A 23,138-nucleotide genomic window follows, 5' to 3' on the forward strand; every position below is an offset into this window, starting at 1 on the left:
AAGAAAAGAAAAGAAAAAGCAAGAGGAAGTCCTTAACTTACAAGAAATAACACATAATGGTAGCTGGACATTTCTCAACAGAAACAAAGCAATCCAGATGGGAGTGGCATGATATATTCGAAGTGCTAAAGAGGAAAAATCTACACCCAAGAATACTTGATTCAGCAAGGTTATTGTTCAGAATAGGAGAGATAAAGCATTTCCCAGGCAAACTAAAGAAAGAAAGAAAGAAAGAAAGAAGTAAATAAAGGAGTTTGTGACCACTAGATCAACCCTGCAAGAAATATTACATGGGGCTCTGGGTGGAAAGGGAGGACCAAAAATGACATTATAAAGGCAGGAATCACAAAAGAAGTAAAAATAAATATTTCTTTAAAAAATCAGTCAAGGAACTTATAAAAAGGATATTAAAATATAACATATACCTAAAATATGAGAAGAAGAGGAGAAAAGAATAGGTTCAAACTTAAATGACTGTCAACTTAATATAGACTGGTATTTGCAGAAGAGATTATATACAAAACTAATGGTAACCATATATCATATAATGAAAATGCATATACCATATAATGAAAATGCAAAGAAAAAGGAGAAGGAAATCCAAATATATCATTTTCACAATCAATTAACAACAAAATATGTAAGAAAGATAAGGATGGATCAGAGAAAATCTCCAGAAACAACCAAAAAATAGCTTATCAGATGGTAATAAATATGTATCTAATAACAATTACTGTGAATGTAAATGGTCTAAACTCTCTAATCAAAAGACATAAGATGTCAGAATGGATGAAAAAAAGACCCATCTTTATGCTGTCTACGAGAGACACATTGTAGACTTAAAGACACCTGCTGATTGAAAGTGAGGAAATGGAAAAATATTTATCATGCAAATGGAAGACAAAAGAAAGGTAGAGTAGAAAATCATATATCAGACAGACTAGACTTTGAAACAAAGACTGTAACAATAGAAAAAGAGGACACTATGTAATAGTAACAGGAAGATTTAAAGATTTTATTTATTTATTCGACAGAGATCACAAGTAGGCGGAAAGGCAGTCAGAGAGAAGAGGAAGCAGGCTCCCCACTGATCAGAGAGCCCGATGCGGGGCTTGATCCGAGGACCCTGAGATCATGACCTGAGCTGAAGGCAGAGGCTTTAACCCACTGAGCCACCCAGGTGCCCCGGAAGATTTAACAATTATAAATATTTATGCACTCAATGTGGGACTATATATGAAATATTACTCAACCATAGAATAGAATCAAATCTTTCTATTTGCAATGATATGGATGGATTTAGAGAGTATTATGGTAACTAGAATAAGTCAGTTGGGGAAAGACAAATACCATATGATCTCACTCATATATGAAATTTAAGAAACAAATGGATAAAGATGTGGTATGTATATGCAATAGAATATTATTCAGCCATCAGAAATGATGAATACCTACAATTTGCATCGACATGGATGGAACTAGCAGGGAACATAAGCAATAGCACAGAGGATCACAGGGGAAAGGAGGGAAATCTGACGGGGGAGAAATCAGACAGGGAGATGAACAATGAGAGGTTATGGACTCCAGGAAACAAACTGAGGGTTTCAGAGTGGAGGAGGTGGAAAGATGGGGAAACAGGGTGATGAGTATTAAGGAGGGCACATGTTGTGATGAGCCCTGGGTGTTTTATGTAACTAATGAATCCCTGAACACTACATCAAAAACTAATGATGTATTAAACAGTGGCTAACTGAACATAATAAAAAGAAAGAAAAAAGAAACAAATGAGCAAAGGTTGAAAAATAAAAGAGAGTGGCAAACCAAGAAATAGGCTCTCAGCTATAGAAGGATGGTGGGTAAGGGATGGGTTAAATTAGTAATGTGGATTAAGAAAGGCATTTGTGATTGCACACTGGATGTTGTATGGAAGTGCTGAATCACTATATTGTATGACTGAAACTAATATTACACTGCTCGTTAACTAACAGGAATTTAAATAAAAGCTTAAAAAAAGAATAAGCCAACAATTTGAGAACAGTCATGATGCTCTTCACTCCTGGTCCTCTCAGTACAGAGCATGTATTTCATGAGATGATGACCTGAAATCTAAGTTCTCAGGAAATACACCACTTGATATAAGATATGTGTCAAAGATATGTATAGATTCTTGAAACAAATACTCCCTTTTACCATAACTATTTTCCTTTTTATTCAAGCTCAAAAGATATACATCATATTCAATTCTACAGCCTCCCCCCGGCTACAATGAAACATGAAAATGTATAGAGTTATCTGATATTCTCCACTTCTTGGTCATCCAAAGAAAGGAAATGTGTCCAAAGGTATAGAATGTAGTTCACTTGGTACTTAAACTTTACCAAGTCCTCTGTTCATGCTCACATAAAGAATAATAGGATTGTTTTGATTCTATTCCCGAACAATGAAAATTGATGAAGAGTGCTCTTTGACTGTCAACTTTCTCCCTCCCTCTCTTGGTCTTTGTCTCTCTCTCCATTTTTCCTTTCTTCCTCCCTTTCCTCCTTCCTTCCTTCTTCTCTTCCTTTCTTTCTCTTTCTTCCTCCCTCCCTCCATTTTTCTTTCTTTCTTCCTTATTTTCTTTCTTTCTCTTTTCTAGATAAATAAATTTGAAGTTCACTTATGAATGAGTAATTTTTGAAATATTTTGAAGAAGAAGAATGATTCACATTTCCTATTTTGGTAGGTGATTTAGTTGAATCAGTAGAGAACAGATTTTAAATCTGAGTGTTAGTGAAAGTTTAAAGAATCACTATATAGAGGAAAGGAAATTAATACACAAATTCAAGATATATTTAAAATAATATGCGCTTGATAGTTATTTGCATTTATAAATGTATTACCTTATAGCTATAAATTCGCCCTCTACTACCTGCTCTGTGATGACAGACCTGGACCCCTGTCAACAATTATCCTTTACAGCTGGTATGGTGTTAACTATTGTCAGTACAGGGCATAGGAAAGAAACTAAAAAAGAATAGGACTTCTTTTCCTAGTTTGAGTGGGCATCTTTTGGCTTTTTCTTCCTTCTGCTATACAGTATACACTCAGAGCATGCAATCCTTTGTGAATCTGCTGTCCCAGTTCTGGCCTGCTTACCACTTCAATGCAGTTAGTTCTCTCGGTAGACACACTGTACACCCCAACTTTTGTGCTAATCTTTCAGCGACCAGTTCCTGATGCCTTGTCCTCCTCCATGAATCCATCCATGTTCCTGGGTCTACCTGCACTTCATCAGTGTGTCAAGAAACATCTGACACAGGCCTTATATCACACAGCCATTTAGCAGCCACTGAAGCCGAGACTTCCTCTCTGGGACTTCCAATGAGACTTGGTCACCTATACCCATAGGGTTGTTTCCTGCTTGAAAAAACTAACCAAGTTTTTGCCCATTTGGATTCTGACCAGGTGCTTCCTGCTTGTATGCCAATGATAAACCAACTGTGGCCCAGGTCAGCTCAGAGAATTTTCCACTATCTGGAAAACTGCCACCACACCTGCTCCAACAAGGTCCCAGTGCAAATCCTTGGGAGAAGATTTGCTTCCCGTTTGTCTCTTCTTTGGATTCTCTCCCTCAGACTTGTTTTGTTGTTGTTGTTGTTGTTATTGTTGTTATTGTTTGTTTGTTTTAATAGATTTTACTTTTTGGAACAGTTTTAGCTTCACAGCCAAACTGAGACAAAATTACAGAGATTTCCTATGTCTCTTCTTGTTTGAGAAGAGATTTTAGAATTTGTGGATGGGCAATGTTCTTTAGTAAGAGCAGCATATGTTGTCATTACTGAGCTCACCACCCACTTAGACCAATGAATGGTATTCCCAAAATGAGGCATTATGGGGGCTACATAATCTTTTTTTTTTTTTAATTTTATTTTTTATAAACATATAATATATTTTTAATCCCAGGGGTACAGGTCTGTGAATCGCCAGGTTTACACACTTCACAGCACTCACCATAGTACATACCCTCCCCAATGTCCATAATCCCACCCCCCAACCCCCCTCCCCCAATTAACCCTCAGTTTGTTTTGTGAGATTGAGAGTCACCTATGGTTTGTCTCCCTCCCAATCCCATCTTGTTTCATTTACTCTTCTCCTACCCCCTTAACCCCCCATGTTGCATCTCCTCTCCCTCATATCAGGGAGATCATATGATAGTTGTCTTTCTCCCATTGACTTATTTCGCTAAGCATGATACCCTCTAGTTCCATCCACGTCGTCACAAATGGCAAGATTTCATTTCTTTTGATGGCTGCATAGTATTCCATTGTGTATATATACCATATCTTCTTTATCCATTCGTCTGTTGATGGACATCTAGGTTCTTTCCATAGTTTGGCTATTGTAGACATTGCTGCTATAAACATTCGGGTGCACGTGCCCCTTCGGATCACTACGTTTATGTCTTTAGGGTAAATACCCAGCAGTGCAATTGCTGGGTCATAGGGTAGTTCTATTTTCAACATTTTGAGGAACCTCCATGCTGTTTTGCAGAGTGGTTGCACCAGCTTGCATTCCCACCAACAGTGTAGGAGGGTTCCCCTTTCTCCGCATCCTCGCCAGCATCTGTCATTTCCTGACTTGTTAATTTTAGCCATTCTGACTGGTGTGAGGTGGTATCTCATTGTGGTTTTGATTTGTATTTCCCTGATGCCGAGTGATGTGGAGCACTTTTTCATGTGTCTGTTGGCCATCTGGATGTCTTCCTTGCAGAAATGTCTGTTCATGTCTTCTGCCCATTTCTTGATTGGATTATTTGTTCTTTGGGTGTTGAGTTTGCTAAGTTCTTTATAGATTTTGGACACTAGCCCTTTATCCGATATGTCATTTGCAAATATCTTCTCCCATTCTGTCAGTTGTCTTTTGGTTTTGTTAACTGTTTCCTTGGCTGTGCAAAAGCTTTTGATCTTGATGAAATCCCAATAGTTCATTTTTGCCCTTGCTTCCCTTGCCTTTGGCGATGTTCCTAGGAAGATGTTGCTGCGGCTGAGGTCGAAGAGGTTGCTGCCTGTGTTCTCCTCAAGGATTTTGATGGATTCCTTTCTCACATTGAGGTCCTTCATCCATTTTGAGTCTATTTTCGTGTGTGGTGTAAGGAAATGGTCCAATTTCATTTTTCTGCATGTGGCTGTCCAATTTTCCCAACACCATTTGTTGAAGAGGCTGTCTTTTTTCCATTGGATATTCTTTCCTGCTTTGTCGAAGATTAGGTGACCATAGAGTTGAGGGTCTATTTCTGGGCTCTCTATTCTGTTCCATTGATCTATGTGTCTGTTTTTTGTGCCAGTACCATGCTGTCTTGATGATGACAGCTTTGTAATAGAGCTTGGAGTCCAGAATTGTGATGCCACCAACTTTGGCTTTCTTTTTCAATATTCCTTTGGCTATTCGAGGTCTTTTCTGGTTCCATATAAATTTTAGGATTATTTGTTCCATTTCTTTGAAAAAAATGGATGGTACTTTGATAGGAATTGCATTAAATGTGTAGATTGCTATAGGTAGCATAGACATTTTCACAATGTTTTTCTTCCAATCCAGGAGCATGGAATATTTTTCCATTTCTTTGTGTCTTCCTCAATTTCTTTCATGAGTACTTTATATTTTTCTGAGTATAGATTCTTAGCCTCTTTGGTTACGTTTATTCCTAGGTATCTTAGAGTTCTGGGTGCAACTGTAAATGGGATGGACTCCTTAATTTCTCTTTCTTCTGTCTTGTTGTTGGTGTAGAGAAATGCAACTGATTTCTGTGCATTGATTTTATATCCTGACACTTTACTGAATTCCTGTACAAGTTCTAGCAGTTTTGGAGTGGAGTCTTTTGGGTTTTCCACATATAGTATCATATCATCTGCGAAGAGTGATAGTTTGACTTCTTCTTTGCCGATTTGGATGCCTTTAATTTCCTTTTGTTGTCTGATTGCTGAGGCTAGGACTTCTAGTACTATGTTGAATAGCAGTGGTGATAACGGACATCCCTGCCGTGTTCCTGACCTTAGCGGAAAAGCTTTCAGTTTTTCTCCATTGAGAATGATATTTGCAGTGGGTTTTTCATAGATGGCTTTGATAACATTGAGGTATGTGCCCTCTATCCCTACACTTTAAAGAGTTTTGATCAGGAAGGGATGCTGTACTTTGTCAAATGCTTTTTCAGCATCTACTGAGAGTATCATATGGTTCTTGTTCTTTCTTTTATTAATGCGTTGTATCACATTGATTGATTTGCGGATGTTGAACCAAACTTGCAGCCCTGGAATAAATCCCACTTGGTCGTGGTGAATAATCCTTTTAATGTACTGTTGAATCCTATTGGCTAGTATTTTGGTGAGAATTTTTGCATCTGTGTTCATCAAGGATATTGGTCTGTAGTTCTTTTTTTGATGGGATCCTTGTCTGGTTTTGGGATCAAGGTGATGCTGGCCTCATAAAATGAGTTTGGAAGTTTTCCTTCCATTTCTATTTTTTGGAACAGTTTCAGGAGAATAGGAATTAGTTCTTCTTTAAATGTTTGGTAGAATTCCCCCGGGAAGCTGTCTGGCCCTGGGCTTTTGTTTGTTTGGAGATTTTTGATGACTGTTTCAATCTCCTTACTGGTTATGGGTCTGTTCAGGCTTTCTATTTCTTCCTGGTTCAGTTGTGGTAGTTTATATGTCTCTAGGAATGCATCCATTTCTTCCAGATTGTCAAATTTGTTGGCGTAGAGTTGCTCATAGTATGTTCTTATAATTGTCTGTATTTCTTTGGTGTTCGTTGTGATCTCTCCTCTTTCATTCATGATTTTATTTATTTGGGTCCTTTCTCTTTTCTTTTTGGTAAGTCTGGCCAGGGGTTTATCAATCTTGTTAATTCTTTCAAAGAACCAGATCCTAGTTTCGTTGATTTGTTCTATTGTTTTTTTGGTTTCTATTTCATTGATTTCTGCTCTGATCTTTATGATTTCTCTTCTCCTGCTGGGTTTAGGGTTTCTTTCTTGTTCTTTCTCCAGCTCCTTTAGGTGTAGGGTTAGGTTGTGTACCTGAGAGCTTTCTTGTTTCTTGAGAAAGGCTTGTACTGCTATATATTTTCCTCTCAGGACTGCCTTTGTTGTGTCCCACAGATTTTGAACCGTTGTCTTTTCATTATCATTTGTTTCCATGAATTTTTTCAACTCTTCCTTAATTTCCTGGTTGACCCATTCATTCTTTAGAAGGATGCTGTTTAGTCTCCATGTATTTGGGTTCTTTCCAAATTTCCTCTTGTGATTGAGTTCTAGCTTCAGAGCATTGTGGTCTGAAAATATGCAGGGAATGATCCCAATCTTTTGATACCGGTTGAGACCTGATTTAGGACCGAGGATGTGATGATCTATTCTGGAGAATGTTCCATGTGCACTAGAGAAGTATGTGTATTCTGTTGCTTTGGGATGAAACATTCTGAAAAGATCTGTGATATCCATCTGGTCCAGTGTGTCATTTAAGGCCTTGATTTCCTTGTTGATCTTTTGCTTGGATGATCTGTCCATTTCAGTGAGGGGAGTGTTAAAGTCCCCTACTATTATTGTATTATTGTTGATGTGTTTCTTTGATTTTGTTATTAATTGGTTTATATAGTTGGCTGCTCCCACGTTAGGAGCATAGATATTTAAAATTGTTAGATCTTCATGTTGGACAGATCCTTTGAGTATGATATAGTGTCCTTTCTCATCTCTTATGATAGTCTTTGGCTTAAAATCTAATTGATCTGATATAAGGATTGCCACTCCTGCTTTCTTCTGATGTCCATTAGCATGGTAAATTGTTTTCCACCCCCTCACTTTAAATCTGGAGGTGTCTTCGGGTTTAAGATGAGTTTCTTGTAGGCAACATATAGATGGGTTTTGTTTTTTTATCCATTCTGATACCCTATGTCTTTTGATTGGGGCATTTAGCCCATTAACATTCAGGGTAACTATTGAGAGATATGAATTTAGTGCCATTGTATTGCCTGTAAGGTGACTGTTACTGTATATTGTCTCTGTTCCTTTCTGATCTACTAGTTTTAGGGTCTCTCTTTGCTTAGAGGACCCCTTTCAATATTTCCTGTAGAGCTGATTGGTGTTTGCAAATTCTTTCAGTTTTAGTTTGTCCTGGAAGCTTTTAATCTCTCCTTCTATTTTCAATGGTAGACTAGCTGGATATAGTATTCTCAGCTGCATGTTTTTCTCATTTAGTGCTCTGAATATTTCATGCCAGCTCTTTCTGGCCTGCCAGGTCTCTGTGGATAAGTCTGCTGCCAATCTAATATTTTTACCATTGTATGTTACAGACTTCTTTTCCCGGGCTGCTTTCAGGATTTTCTCTTTGTCACTAAGACTTGTAAATTTTACTATTAGGTGACGGGGTGTGGACCTATTCTTGATTTTGAGGGGGGTTCTCTGAATCTCCTGGATTTTGATGCTTGTTCCCTTTGCCATATTGGGGAAATTCTCTCCAATAATTCTCTCCAATATACCTTCTGCTCCCCTCTCTGTTTCCTCTTCTTCTGGAATCCCAATTATTCTAATGTTGTTTCGTCTTATGGTGTCACTTATCTCTCGAATTCTCCCCTCGTGGTCCAGTAGCTGTTTGTCCCTCTTTTGCTCAGCTTCTTTATTCCCTGTCATTTGTTCTTCTGTATCGCTAGTTCTTTCTTCTGCCTCATTTATCCTAGCAGTGAGAGCCTCCATTTTTTATTGCACCTCATTAATAGCTTTTTTTATTTCAACTTGGTTAGATTTTAGTTCTTTATTTCTCCAGCAAGGGCTTTTATATCTCCCGAGAGGGTTTCTCTAATATCTTCCATGCCTTTTTCAAGCCTGGCTGGAACCCTGAGAATCGTCATTCTGAACTCTAGATCTGACATATTACCAATGTCTGTATTGATTAGGTCCCTAGCCTTTGGTACTGCCTCGTTCTTTTTTTTGTGGTGAATTTTTCCGCCTTGTCATTTTGTCCAGATAAGAGTATATGAAGGAGCAAGTAAAATACTAAAAGGGTGGCAACAACCCCAGGAAAATAAGCTTTAGCCAAATCAGAAGAGATCCCAAGTCGTGAGGGGGGAGAAAGGGGATAAAAAGGTTCAGAAAGAAAAAAAAAAAAAAGAAACAATTAAAAAAAGAAAACCAATAAAGAAAAAATATAAAAAGGAAAAACTATATATATATATTAAACTAGTTAAAAAACGTTAAAAAAGAAAAGGGTAAAACTTAAAAAAATTTAGCAGAAGAAGAAAAATAAATTGAAAAAGAAAAAAAATTAAATTAACTCCAAGGCTAAAGAATCATGGGGAGAAAGCCATGAGTTCCGTGCTTTGCTTTCTCCTCCTTTGGAATTCCGCTGCTCTCCTTGGTATTGAAACTGTACTCCTTGGTAGGTGAACTTGGTCCTGGCTGGGCTTCTTGTTGATCTTCTGGGGGAGGGGCCTGTTGTAGTGATTCTCAAGTGTCTTTGCCCCAGGCGGAGTTGCACCGCCCTTACCAGGGGCTGGGCTGAGTCATCCGCTCGGGTTTTCGGGAGCTTTTGTTCCCTGAGCGCTTTCCGTAGAGTTCCGGAGGGCGGGAATGAAGATGGCGGCCTCCCGGTCTCTGGCCCGGAGGAGCTGAGAGCCCGGGGCCCCACTCCTCAGTGCGCCCTCAGAGAACAGCGCCGATTTACTCCCGTCACCCTGCCTCCGGCCGCGCTCCGAGCTGACCGAGCCTGCGACCGGTTCAAGGTAACCCCGAGCTTAGAGCTTACTCCTCGGCTCTGTCTCTGTAGCCGGCTTCCCTTTTCTAATACCTGTAAGCTCTGCAACACTCAGACACCCCTGATCCTTCTGTGACCCTGCGGGACCTGAGGCCACGCTGACCCTGCGTGGGCTTCACCCCGGTTAAGCCTCTGGAGTGATGTCCCTCAGCGGAACAGACTTTTAAAAGTCCCGATTTTGTGCTCCGTTGCTCTGCTGCTTGCCGGGAGCCGGCCCCTCCCCCCGCGGTCTATCTTCCCGTCGCTTTGGATTCACTTCTCCGCCCGTCCTACCTTTCAGAAAGTGGTTGATTTTCTGTTTCTAGAGTTGCTGTTCTTCTTCTCTTCGATCTCCCGTTGGATTTGTAGGTGTTTGCAATCTTTAGATAAGCTATCTAGCTGATCTCCTGCTACCTGAAGTAGTCTCAGCCTGCTACTTCTCCGCCATCATGACTCCTCCCCCCTGGGCTACATCATCTTGAGTTGTTAATATACATAGTTGACCTTAGCCAGCTATCTACACAGATTAAATATCTGTTAAGCACCTACTGTGAACAGGTATTTCATAGCTCACAGAAAACATGATCCCTAACCTCCAAAACTCAACAAGTTCAGTTTTTGTTTTTGTTTTTGTTTTTTTTAATAATGACTCAGTGTACAGAAAGAGCAGTTTATAACCAAAATGCATAGTCTTTCTTTCCAATTACATTCTGGCTTCATTGGCCCAGCAGGGGAAGTTACATGGTTTACAGATTACCTATTTTCATCTTTTCATGTTGTTAAAGTGACAACAAAGCACTTTTCCCAGACATTCTTTCATTTCATAACTGAAGACCCTAGGGTCTTCTGCACTCCATCATCTTTTTACACCTATTAAACAGGTTTATCAGTAGACAAGTGAAATGAATCACAGCAACTTTTCCTAAATAATGAAAAAGTCAAGCTCTAAGTCCAGATTTCTCCTTCCTTTTTCATATTTATCTATGAAGGTGAGATAAGTTAGTGGCACTATGCAAACTATCATTGGACAGTTTAAAGGGCAGGAGAATTTAAAGGAGAAAAAGACAAGTTTTATAGTAGACAGGCAGGAAATTCAAAATATTTTTTGTGGAAGTTCTGTGTTCACAGTTTACTCTATTTTGCTGTTGCTCACTGAGAGCACCCAACTTGTTATGGCTCAGAAAATCCTAGAACTGTCCACACACCCTTGCTGAGATGCACTTAAACCCCTAAGCAGAGTAGTAGGAACCAGTGTGAAGCTTCCCAAGAGCCCAGCCACAGGGAAGAAGCAGGTGAGTAAAAGTGCTGCTTTCTGTCCATGGCTCACCTGTTTCAGAAAGAGTCCTCTGAATTAGGATCTAGAAGGCAGGCTCCCCATCTTGCTTCACTCAGTGGAACAAAGGCAAATGGAGGGGAGAGAAGCCCCAAGGAATTCCTAGTACCATTTAACAAGCTGTTTACAAATCACATCCACAAAGCTTTGATAAAGAATGTGCCAGGTTCTCCTTTGAAAAATGCATCCTTTCCCTAGGAATACCCCAAGATTTACATTTCCAAGTTCCTTTTCCGTCTGGAATGTTTGGGGGAAATAGAAGCAGTAGCTGTGTCATGTTCTGCATGCAGGTTCATGCCTTTCAATTATCCATCAGGGAGGCAGTGTTCAGAGTATGGATGGAAACGACAGATAATACATTTCCAGAATGTCCTCCAAGGGGTCATTTGCCTTGACATTCGCTCTATTTAGGTAATAACTGCCAAGGTAAAGGCTGGTCTGTTAGAGAAAAGCCTGGATTTGGGAAAAAACAAGTGTTGATTTTAACTACCATGCACTAAATGTATGACCTTGAACCTGAGGTTTTATTATTTATGTAAAACTCAGTCTTCTCATCTGTAAAAGGGGGTTTGGCAGGTAGGAATGGGGTTCAAAATGTGCTTCCCTGCACACTGACAGGAAACACATGCACAAAAGAAGATCCGTCACTGCTCTTGTGCCACTGCTTGGTGCTGGGTGTGGCATCAACCCAGAGAACTAGATGCACCCTTTGCTGTAATTCAGCAGTGGCAGGACCCAGACACACTGACACTGAGATTTACTAACTGGCATTTACTCCTCTTCTGAATTAATTACTTTGGGAGATTGAAGCATTGCCTCTTAAAACTCTGAAAATCAGCCAACATGCTCAGACATTTCATACATCGTTATAGCAGCAGTGACATTTCCCTAATAATTTTTCTAACTCCAATATGGTTAGAAGTTGACACAAGTGTCAAAGATAAAACATACTCTGTGTGTGTGTGTGTGTGTCTGTGTGTGTGTGCGTGTGTTTATTTTTGCCTTAAATAGTTTATTGGGATAAAGCCATACTGCACCAAAATACATCTCATATCTTATGACCTGGATATCTGTTTTTGCTCCACCTCTCCTCTACCAATAATAATAATAGAAGTAATAATAATAATAATAAAGAGCACAGAATCAATAACCAATGTGCTTGATTAAGACCCCTGGTGATGGGACGCCTGCGTGGCTCAGTGGGTTAAGCCGCTGCCTTTGGCTCGGGTCATGATCTCAGAGTCCTGGGATCGAGCCCCGCATCGGGCTCTCTGCTCAGCAAGGAGCCTGCTTCCTCCTCTCTCTCTGCCTGCCTCTCTGCCTGCTTGTGATCTCTGTCAAATAAATAAATAAAATCTTAAAAAAAAAATAAAGACCCCTGGTGATGTAGTAGATGACCTCATTTCTCTTGCTGGATTTCCACAGCTATGAAAGTCACTTTAAGGATCAAATGGAGTGATGATCGTAATTGCTCAGAATAGTGTCTGGCACATACTAAGTGCACCTACGTAAGTGTTAGGGATACATTGAAGATTCCCATGTTCGAGCATGGAGGTCTATGCTTAACATTAGGCCACAATCCCTCTACCCCAGCCTGTGAATAGGTCTGAGCAGGGAAGAGACCAGGGTTTCCCTCATATTCAGTATGGTTCATACTGTATTTTTAAAATTCAGAAAGTGTTTAAGACTTATTTTAGAGAATATATACGTTATATAAAACAATAAAACACAAAGAGAATAGAGATTTCACAATTTCTATTCACTCAGATAACGTTTCTATCAAGACTTTGTTAGGGGAAAAGGTTTTAAAGGAAAATAATTTTTTTCCATAAAATTGGAAACAACTATTAGCTGTCTCTCCTGCCCCCACCACACTCATTAAATTTCTTCTGGAAAGCCAAATGTAGAAATAAAATAAAACAAAAATTCTGAACTGGTGGGTAAATACTCAAGTGGATTGTTGACGTAGGTAACTGTTCATTAGCTTAAGGCATCACTTAGGTATTTTGAAGTCTTCCTCTTCATTTCTCCATTACACTGTTCCAGCTGTCCTGACCTGTTTTCCCCTAAAAATAAATCCCAGAGCAGCAATGTTTGTATCTTTGAGTATCTCTTCCTAAGAATTTGTTTTAAGAAAGAAAATACTGTATAAAAAATATGTAACAGAACTATAAAAAAAAGGAGGAAAACAATCCTTCTTCATAACCAAGCAGTCTGTGCTTTGCTTGGTTTCTTTTGTGTACTCTTCAGGGTTTGTTTGTCTGCCCCAAGAATAAGACAACACTTGTGGGATAATGTTAGATGAAATGTAAAAAAAAAAAAAAAAAAATCTGGTTACAATGAACAAGGAAGTAATGACCTTGTGATTAGATTCCCAGTTGTTGTTGCTGAAGCTTTGGTTCCATCTTTGCTGACTTGAAGTTTTGCTTTTTGCAAGATGTAAGAAACATGTAGGTTTTCTGACCTTGTTATTTTTGCAGAATTTGCTTTTGATGGATCAAGCATCTTGGCAACACCAACAACTTTCAGTGGCTCCTTCAAATCAGTTTATGCTATGGCTGTGCACTTGGGCAGAATCAGCTGCATACTCTTGATGCCATGGTGCTCACATCAGTTGTCTGTGGTATTGGTGCTGATGCGGAGGTAATGGCCAGGATGGGGGTGAGGTCTTGACTGGCAGAATGGTCAGACTACTGATGTTTTCCCCATGATATGGTAGTTCAATGAAGTTGTACCATAAATCACTGGGGTACTTTTGATCCCCAGCAGAACACAGAGAACTGGACTACTACTGCCACTGATAAGATTCCCCATCACTTCCCAAAAATGAACTTTCTTTGTATTCTCAGATTGAAACCTTGATTTTCTTAAATCTTAAATTACATCTCACCAACAAGGCACAGTTCAGTGAACATGTCATTGATATGGTCTAGGGAAAGGAGATTGGCCATCATATCACCGGCTTCATTTTTAACACAGTCACAGAGCTTGGTGTCTGCAGACAATCATATACAGAAATGTGTTCATTGGTGGGTAGATTCTTCTGACTAGGAGAAGTCGAGCTCAGTAAGAAAAGCTAATACTGTGAAAGTTAGCCTTTTTCCTTTTCCATAGAAAGCCTTCCCTGTGCAGAGTGTGTCTACTATAGTTGTACATCATTGGGAAATCCAACAGAAAGAGGGAAAATGTACAAACATCTCTCACACTTGTTCTTGCTATCCTAGTCCTATTGATGTTGACATCCTTGACCAAACCAACTAGAAATCTCTAAACAGAGTGCCTCTAGTCCTTTTCCATCATTTAGTAACTTGCTGTTATTCTCAGCTTACAGATGGGAGGAAGGAGGTTTAAAGAGATTTAGAGAAATGTGACTACTGCTGATCAGAGAAATTATTGATCGTGTTCTCTTCTAGGATTTTTATGGTTTCAGGTCTCACACTTAGGTCTTTAATCCATTTTGAATTTATTTTTTTGCACAGTATAAAAAGTTGTCCAGTTTCATTCTTTTGCATGTACTTGACCAGTTTTCCCAACACCATTTATTGAAGGTACCGTCTTTTTCCCATTGCATATTCTTTCCTCCGTTGTTGAAGATTAATTGACCATATAATTATGTGTTTATTTCTAGGTTTCCTATTTTGATCTATTGATCTATTTGTGCCATTACCACAATGTTTTGATTATCACAGCTCTGTAGTATATCTTGATATCTGGGATTGTGATACCTCGAGTTTTATTTCTCTTTTTCAAAATTGCTTTGGCTGTTTGGGGTCTTTTATGGTTCCACACAAATTTTAGGATTGTTTGTTCCAGTTCTGTAAAAAATGCTATTGGAATTTTGATAGGGATTTCATTAAATATGTAGATTGCTTTGGGTAGTATATAAAATCTTTACATTTGTAATGGCATTGATGGAGCTAGAGAGTATAATGTTAAGCAAAATATATCAGTCAGAGAAAGACAAATACCATGTGATTTCAGTCATATGTGGAATTTAAGAAACAAAACAAACAAAGGGAAAAAAAAAGAGAGAGAAAAACAAAGAAATAGACCCTTAACAATAGAAAACAAACTGATCATTACCAGAGGGCAGATGGAGGGGAAGGGTGGGTTACACAGGTGATGGGGATTAAGGAGTACCCTTATCCTGATAACCACTAGGTAATGTATGGAATTGTTGAATCACTATATTGTATCCCTGAAATTAACATAACACTGTATCAAAACAAAAACTTAGTAACTAAAAAAACAAAGGGGTTGAAAGATATATAAGAAGTTCCCTGATGTTCTATAGTGAGTGAGCAGGGAGCTGGGATTCTAAACTAGAAAGCTTTGCTTGATGTCCTTAGACCCTCCCTCACAGACTCTGCACCCAATACTCTACTGCCACAGGGTTCTTCATAGTAATGAGGATCAGATGACTCCCTCCTAACCTCTAGGGGAGCCCTGTGAAGTGGTTCTCATTGTATACATTCTGTCACTTAATTTAATCTTCAGTGACAGATATGGTATGTATTATTATTATGATTTCATAGATGAGAATATCATGTTCAGAAGGGTTAGACAATATGAAAACACCTATACAGTGAGAAGTGGTGAAAGTGGGAAGAGAGCTCACTCCTATTTCACTCTAGACCTCCGATGCTTTGACTTCATTTTTTTACAGGCATGCCATGTTTGGAATGTGCAGACACCCTCTGTGTACATTCCAGCACAAGAGTCACAAAACACACTCTTCTCTGTGTGATCCAGACTTGAATACAGGCACACCCAAGACCATTTTCTGCATACCTTTTAGGTGTCAAGAGAAGTGGTCTTGCTGCTATATGATAGAATCTTCAGGATGCTGAAAGATCACCTTCTCTGGTACTTCCTTGACCTTCCTACAACCATACCATTCTCCTTACCTCCACCTATTGTAGGTCTTTTGGGAAAGAGGCAAGATACCTCCAGCGATCCACTGTGACAGGGTTGGGTATAGTGGGACTATATGAAACAAAGAACTTCTGTAAAGCAAAGGACACAATTAACAAAATGGAAAGCAATCTACAAAATGGGAGAAAATATTAACAAACCATATATCTGGTAAGAGGTTAATATCCAAAATATATAAAGAAATCACACAACCCAGTAGGGAAAAATAATGTGATTAAAAAATGGTCAAAGAACCTGAATAGACAGTTTTTCAAAGAAGACATACAGCTGGCCAACAGGTACATGAAAAATGTTCAATATCACTAATCATCAGAGAAATACAAATCAAAGTGACAATGGTATGTTACCTCACACCTGTCAAAATGGCTATTATCAAAAAGATAACAAATAGCATTAGGCTAGGATATGGAGAAAAAGAAACCCTTGTGCTCTGTTGGTGGGAATGTCAACCAGTTCTACCACTATGGAAAATAGTACAGAGTTTTCTCAGAAAATTAAAAGAAAAACTACCTTACAATCCAGCAATTCCACTTTTGAGCATGTATTCAGAGGAAGTGAAATCAAAATCTCAAAGAGCTCTTCCAACCCATGTTCATTTTAACATTATTCATAACAGCTAAGACTGGAAACAACCTAAGTGTTCATCAATGGATGAATAAAGTAGTTGTAATATATACATATATACACACACAGACATACACACACACATAATGGAATGTTACACAGTCTTGAAAAAGCAAGAAATCCTTTCATTTACAACAACATGGATGGATCTTGAGGGCATTATGCTAAATGAAATAAACCAGACACAGAAATACAAAATGTGCATGGATCTCAATTATGTGTGGAACATAAAATATTCAAACATGTAGCAGAGAGTAGGAAGATGGCTTCCAGGGTCTCAAGGGAGGAGGAAATAGGGAGGTAATGGTCAAAGGGTGCAAAGTTCCAGTTATGCAAGATAAATAAATTCTGGAGATCCACTCTAGAGCATGGTGCCTATAGATAACAATACTTCACTATGTCCATAAAATCTGCTAAGAGGGTAGATCTTATGTAAGTGCAATTATCAAACAATGAAAAATAATAAAGGGAGCTGGAGGAAACTTTGGGACATATGGATATATTTATGGCCTTCATATTGGTAATGGTTTCATGGGTTTATATTTACCCCCAAACTTATTGAGTTGTACACATTAAATATGTACAGCTTTTTACATGTCAATCATATCTCAATAAAATCATTTCAAAAAATGAAAGTGGCAGAATGTCATTATGGAAGAAAAAAGAAAAAAATAAAAGAAGAAGAGCACAGCCTTCAAATTCACAACACCTCTTGCAGTGAAGCATTCTTTGTTCTGCCATGATCAAGTCCATAACCTCTCTGAACATCTTACTTTACCTAAAGCTAGAATAAAATAACCCACCTTCAAGACTGGACAGTGAAGCCATAATAATCATGTGTAGCAGTAGTTTACCATTTTTAATGAGTTTCCACCACATTGAGGGTAATATTTACATGGAGGATATCCCAAAGCCCTGTTATTTCTGTTGCAGATACCATCACTGTCATTGTAGAAGTCATGACCGGTCATAACCATCTGCAATGGACATCCTCCCACCACCCCCCAGCAAGGTTTACATGGGAAGGTAGAGACAATACAGAACAGGAGAGGGCAGAGATCAAGGAATACATGGGAAATTGAGCTGGCTGGCAAGTGTAGGGTAAGCCCCTTGAGGAGTATGGGACAGGTAGAGAGAATGTGACAATGTCCACCTCACCCACCACATAGGTTGCCTGATGTGGTCCTTGATGGGAAACCTGGTTACCGGGGTGCTGTCTTGATTCTCACTGAGAGGTGTAGGATGCCAGACTCAGTTTTGTCTTCCAGACATGCCACAGAGTTCATTCTAACTGCATCCAAATTATGTAGATTCAAGCAGATGCTGGGGCATTTGAGACCCTGGAATCCACATATTTGGTATTTGGGAGGGTAGGAACTTCCTCTCAGTATCAGTCAGGGTTCTTCAAAGAACTGAACCAACAGGATAAACAGATATAGATGGCCATAAGCATAAGAGAAGACTTATTAGAGGAATTGGCTCATGCGGTTATAGAAGCCAATAGGTCCCATGATCTGTCATCTATAAGCTGAAGACTCAAAAGAGCTGGTGATGCAAGAATACCTTGGAGAAATTGTAGGTTCAGTTCCAGTTCACTGCAATAAAGGAAGCATTACAATAAATCTAGTCAAATGCGGTTTTTGGTTTCCCAGCATTCATTCTAACTGCACTTTATGAAGTGTGCAATAATAGTATGTCCAAAAAAAAAAACAATGTACATACCTTAATTTAAATTACTGTATTATTAGCAAAGGCTACCATCATCTGAGCTTCCAGTGAATCATAATCATAGAGCACAGAGCACCATAATAAATATAATAATATGAAAAAGTTTGAAATATTGTGAGAATTTCCAAAACATTCACAGAGACATGCAAAGACCAAATGCTGTTGGAAAACATAGCATGAATAGACTTGTTCAATGTAGGGTTGCCACAAACCTTCAATTTGTGTAAAAAAAAAGACACAATATCCGTGAAGCACAATGAGTGAAGGGAAATAAAATGAGGTATGCCTATGTAAGACTGAGTCCATAGACCTGACAATTGGGAGCTAATCATGTAAGTCTCAGTCTGAGTCTGGAGGCCTCAGAACCAGGAGAAGCAATGCCTGAGGGCAGGAGAAGACAGTAATGAGTAATGAGTGCAAATTTCATAATCCTCTGCCTTGCTGTTGTATTTGGACTTTCAGTGGACTGGATGAAGGTACCAGCACTGAAGAGGGTAATCTATTTTAGTCTACTAGTTAAATGCTAATCTCTCTTCTGAAGACACCCTCACAGACACACCCAGAAATAATGTTTTACCAGTTATCCAAGCAACACATAGCATGGCCAAATTGATACGTAAAATTAACCACCATTCTCCCCATGGAAGATAGGTTTCCTTTTGGAAGTCTCACACCTGAGCATTTGCATCAGAGGACATAGGATGACTGCTGGCATTTCGCACCATCTGCTATTTGGTAATTAACTCCTCCCAACAAAGGAAAATAACTTTCAAAGAGCTGTGTGATTCCTTTCCTCCAAAGCAAAAGGGATGGGAGACAGCCCCACCTGCCAGGATGCTCTACCTGGCAGAAGGCCCAACTCATTAATGCACTTGGGCAGCATTCAGGAAACAAGCAATTTTGACTCAGCTTATTTTAAGACACACATACCAGTCGTGAAAGCATTTGGATGAGCCAAGAGTACTTAGTTTCCTCTCCAGGTCACATCAACAAAGGCTTAGAATAAAATACATTTGACTGTATTCTGGCTGCTGCACACATAGTAATAAAGAAGGTATTAGTGACTCCTAAAAATAAGTCTTTCTGGTTTGTATGTACCTCTGCACAGCCAATCAGATGTTGCTGGAACCTGATAGTGATAAGGCTAAGTGAAATCTTCCAGTCCTGACCAGCCTGCCTTCCTGCCTTGAAAGGATACAGTTCAACTGACCATGAGATGCAGATGGTAACCTCCCTCTAGGTTCTGAGACCTAACTTGGAGCATGAACCTCATTGATGTCTTTAGATTCTTTTTTCAAGTCAATATTCCTCAGGGATCCTATAGCCATGATGGGATTGGAACACAGTTGAACCACTGTCTCAATCAAATTCAGTAGCAATGATTTTAGCTTCATAGCCACAGAACTGGGGAATTTGATCAGCTGAAACTGGTTTCCATTGCCCTTTGTTTTTTTTTTTTTTTTCCTTTTTTTTTTTTGTTTCCTTTGCTGTGCAAAAGCCTTTTAGTATGTTGCTTCCCCAGATATTTATTTATTTAGTTAGTTAGTTTGGGTTTTGGTATCAAATTATAAATATCATTACTGAGACCTATGTCAAGGAACTTAAATCTTATGTTTTCTTCTAAGAGTTTTATGGTTTGAGGTCTTATATTTAAATCTCTAATCCTTTTTTAAAAAATATTTTTGTATTTACTTATTTGACAGAGATCAGAAGGAGGCATAGAGGCAGGCAGAAAGAGAGAAGGGGGAAGCAGGATCCCTGTCGAGCAGAGATTCCAATGTGGGTTCAACCCCAGGACCCCAAGACTATGACCTGAGCTGAAGGCAGATGCTTAACCCACTGAGACACCCAGGCACCCCTCTTTAATCTTTTTTGAGTTAATTTTTGTGTACGTGTAAAATAGTTGTCCACTATTTTTCTTTTTTTTTTTTTTTTTCATGTTTTCCCAGTACCATTTATTGAAGAGACTGTCTTTTCCATTGTTATTCTTGGTTCCTCTGTCATTAATTAATTGAGCATATATGCATGGGTCTATTTATGGACTTTCTATTCTGTTCATTGATTTGTGTCTGTTTTTTCCAAAAGCTATTGGACTTTTGATAGAGATTGCACTGTATCTTATTGCTTTGAGTAGTGTGGACATTTTAACAATATTGATTCTTTCAATGCATAAGCATGGAGTATTTTTCCATTTATTTGTGTTTTCTTCAATTTATTTCTTATAGCTTTCAGACTACACCTAGGTATTTAGGTGTATTAATGTCTTTTCTTTTTATTAATGTCTTATAGGTTTCAGACTACACCTAGGTATTTAGGTAAACGACCTAAACAGGGAGCAACATAGGAAAGAGGAATCAAGAACATTATGATTTTAAGCAAATCACACAGATTTAAAGGAAATGAATAGCTGGTTTGAAAACCTCTGGGAGAGTCTAAGACTGTGGTTTCCAACAACAGTTGGCCATGAGCTGTAGGTAAACTATTAAGTAATTGAAATGTGACTACTCCAAACTAAAAAGCGAGGTTAACATAAAATTCACATTGGATATTGAAGACACTATGAAACTGTCCCATACTCATTTATTAAAACATCTCACTAATTATTTTTCACATTTATTGCATGTTTAAATGATGATATTTTAATAAATTTTGTTAAATAAAATATTATTAAATTTACTTTCATGTTTGTTTTAACTTTTTAAAATGTGAGTTCAAGAGGGATGCCTGAGTTGCTCAGATAGTTTTAAGTGCCCAACTCTTGATCTCAACTTAGGTCTTAATCTCAGGGTCATGATTTCAAGTCCCACACTGGGCTCCCTGCTGAACATGAAGCCCACTTTAAAAAATGATGTGACTCCTAGAAAATGTATAATTATATCTTTGGTTTGCATTTATTTCTCTTAGTATGATAAAAGAAGATCAAGGAGTGTTAATTGAAAATAAACACTTCGGAAAATGAAGAGATCGCAATGCTACTCAGAGGGAACAGTTACACGGTTTAAAAGAAATGTAAAACAGAGGAAAAAACTAATACAGAGATTGTGCTGTTGCTTATACAGCTCATGAATATATTTTATTTGGTCAGTAAAGTTTTAACCTACAAAATGTTTTAATTATACATTTAATCTTAAATGAATTTGTTGTTGACTTTTAAAAATATTGGAAGCCTTCATATAAAAATGCAAATCTCCTCCTTGAGAAATAAAAACACCTAGCAAATCTTTCCTATGTTCCATCAAAGTAAAATTTGGCAAACACTGAAAGTGATTCTCTCTCAGGCAATTTATGTACTTTGCCATAATCTCCACCATGACCTGTTGTACACTGGAGCCTGAAATTAAATGTCAGCTGCTGTTTGTCAAGCATGTAGTCGTGTTTCTTGCTGTATACTTATGAGGGAAAAAAATACATATGGTAACCAGAGTCATTCACTGAAATTCTTGATGTGGCTCTGTTTTGTGTTTGTTTTGTTTTGTTTTGTGAGAGTGTGTGTGTGTTTTCATTGCATTTGCAACCCCTACCCTATAGAATAGGAGAGCATGGTACAGAGTGAAGAAGGGCTAAGAGTAAATCTTGGCTTCTGTATAGAATATGAGTTTCTTGGAGTTAGGAGCACTAGATAAGGAAAAACAGAAACAGAAATTTCTGACATATCAGACTACAACAGGGAAAATAATTAAAGGATGATCAAAGATAACTATCTCTGGGACACTAATATATATTTTCAATTTATCTTACAAGATAAGATATATATATATCCATAAATATGGATATATATATATATATATATATATATCTTTCATTATATCTTATAAGAACAATTTAAAAATAATTCAAGATCAGGAATAGAAAGCAATATCCTAGATACGATAGCATAGCAGTTTCAGATATTAAAAGAGATATGGAAAGAGGTATCAGATCTCAACATCAGAAGGAAGCTGATCATATCAACAATCAGAAGCTCACAGAAAATGGAGGGGTGGACTTGAAATTTATCTTGGTACATGTGAGGTACTGTTATTGAGTAGATAACCAAATTCCTAGGAAAAACACAACAAGTTAGTGTATCCTCCTTCCTTCACAGAAACTTCTCATGAAATTGAGTAAAGTGAAGCACAACTGACATTGGCCACCAGATGCCATTTCTCATCAAGCACATAGCTACTCTTGAATGAGGGGCTCATGGAATGCTAGAAGAGTTAGCAAACATCCCTCCTCATCAAGTAACCATGAAGGAATATGGAGGATAATCCTATTGTCATGATGATTATGATCCTCTTTAGAGGCTTCCATTTTACTCACAATGACTATATTTTACTCCTTTCATATGTGTTGTTCTGCAGGTGAAATTATTAAATCATGTAACTAAAAACTGTAAAAGAAGCTATTTTTGGTTTGCAATTAAAACTCTGAGTAAAATCCATAGACACTAGATCTTTGTGTTTGAATTGTCTATACACAAGTTATTGAGGATGACTTTAGTTTACAGTTTGGTAAAATGAAAATATAAAGGAGATAGATTAGTGTTGTATAGAGCTATATTTTGAATGAAAAAGAGACAAAATCCATAAAAGGAATGGTAAAGCATGCACTTTCAAGACAGAATGAAGTGAAGTTAGAGAGGGAAGAAGGAATCTTGTAGGTTATGGTAAAGCATTCAAGCTTGATACTATCACCAGGGGTAAGAACTTTTGAACAGTTAGAAGTACAGGATTGATATATATATATATATATATATATATATATATATATATATATATATATAT

The 23,138-nt window shown here is 38.1% G+C and overlaps 1 protein-coding gene and 1 pseudogene across 1 annotated transcript in view; both read right to left on the reverse strand.

Annotated features, from left to right (window-relative positions):
- Window positions 1–23,138, reverse strand: part of LOC111161925 (gamma-aminobutyric acid type A receptor gamma3 subunit) — a 674,406-nt gene that overhangs the window by 276,018 nt on the left and 375,250 nt on the right. The gene's annotated exons all lie outside the window — the stretch shown is intronic.
- LOC111161910 lies at window positions 13,332–19,700 on the reverse strand (annotated as a pseudogene).

This window comes from Enhydra lutris, unplaced genomic scaffold (assembly GCF_002288905.1).
Source record: "Enhydra lutris kenyoni isolate GAN:26980312 unplaced genomic scaffold, ASM228890v2 scaffoldscaffold87, whole genome shotgun sequence".
Classification (NCBI taxonomy): Eukaryota; Metazoa; Chordata; class Mammalia; order Carnivora; family Mustelidae; genus Enhydra; species Enhydra lutris.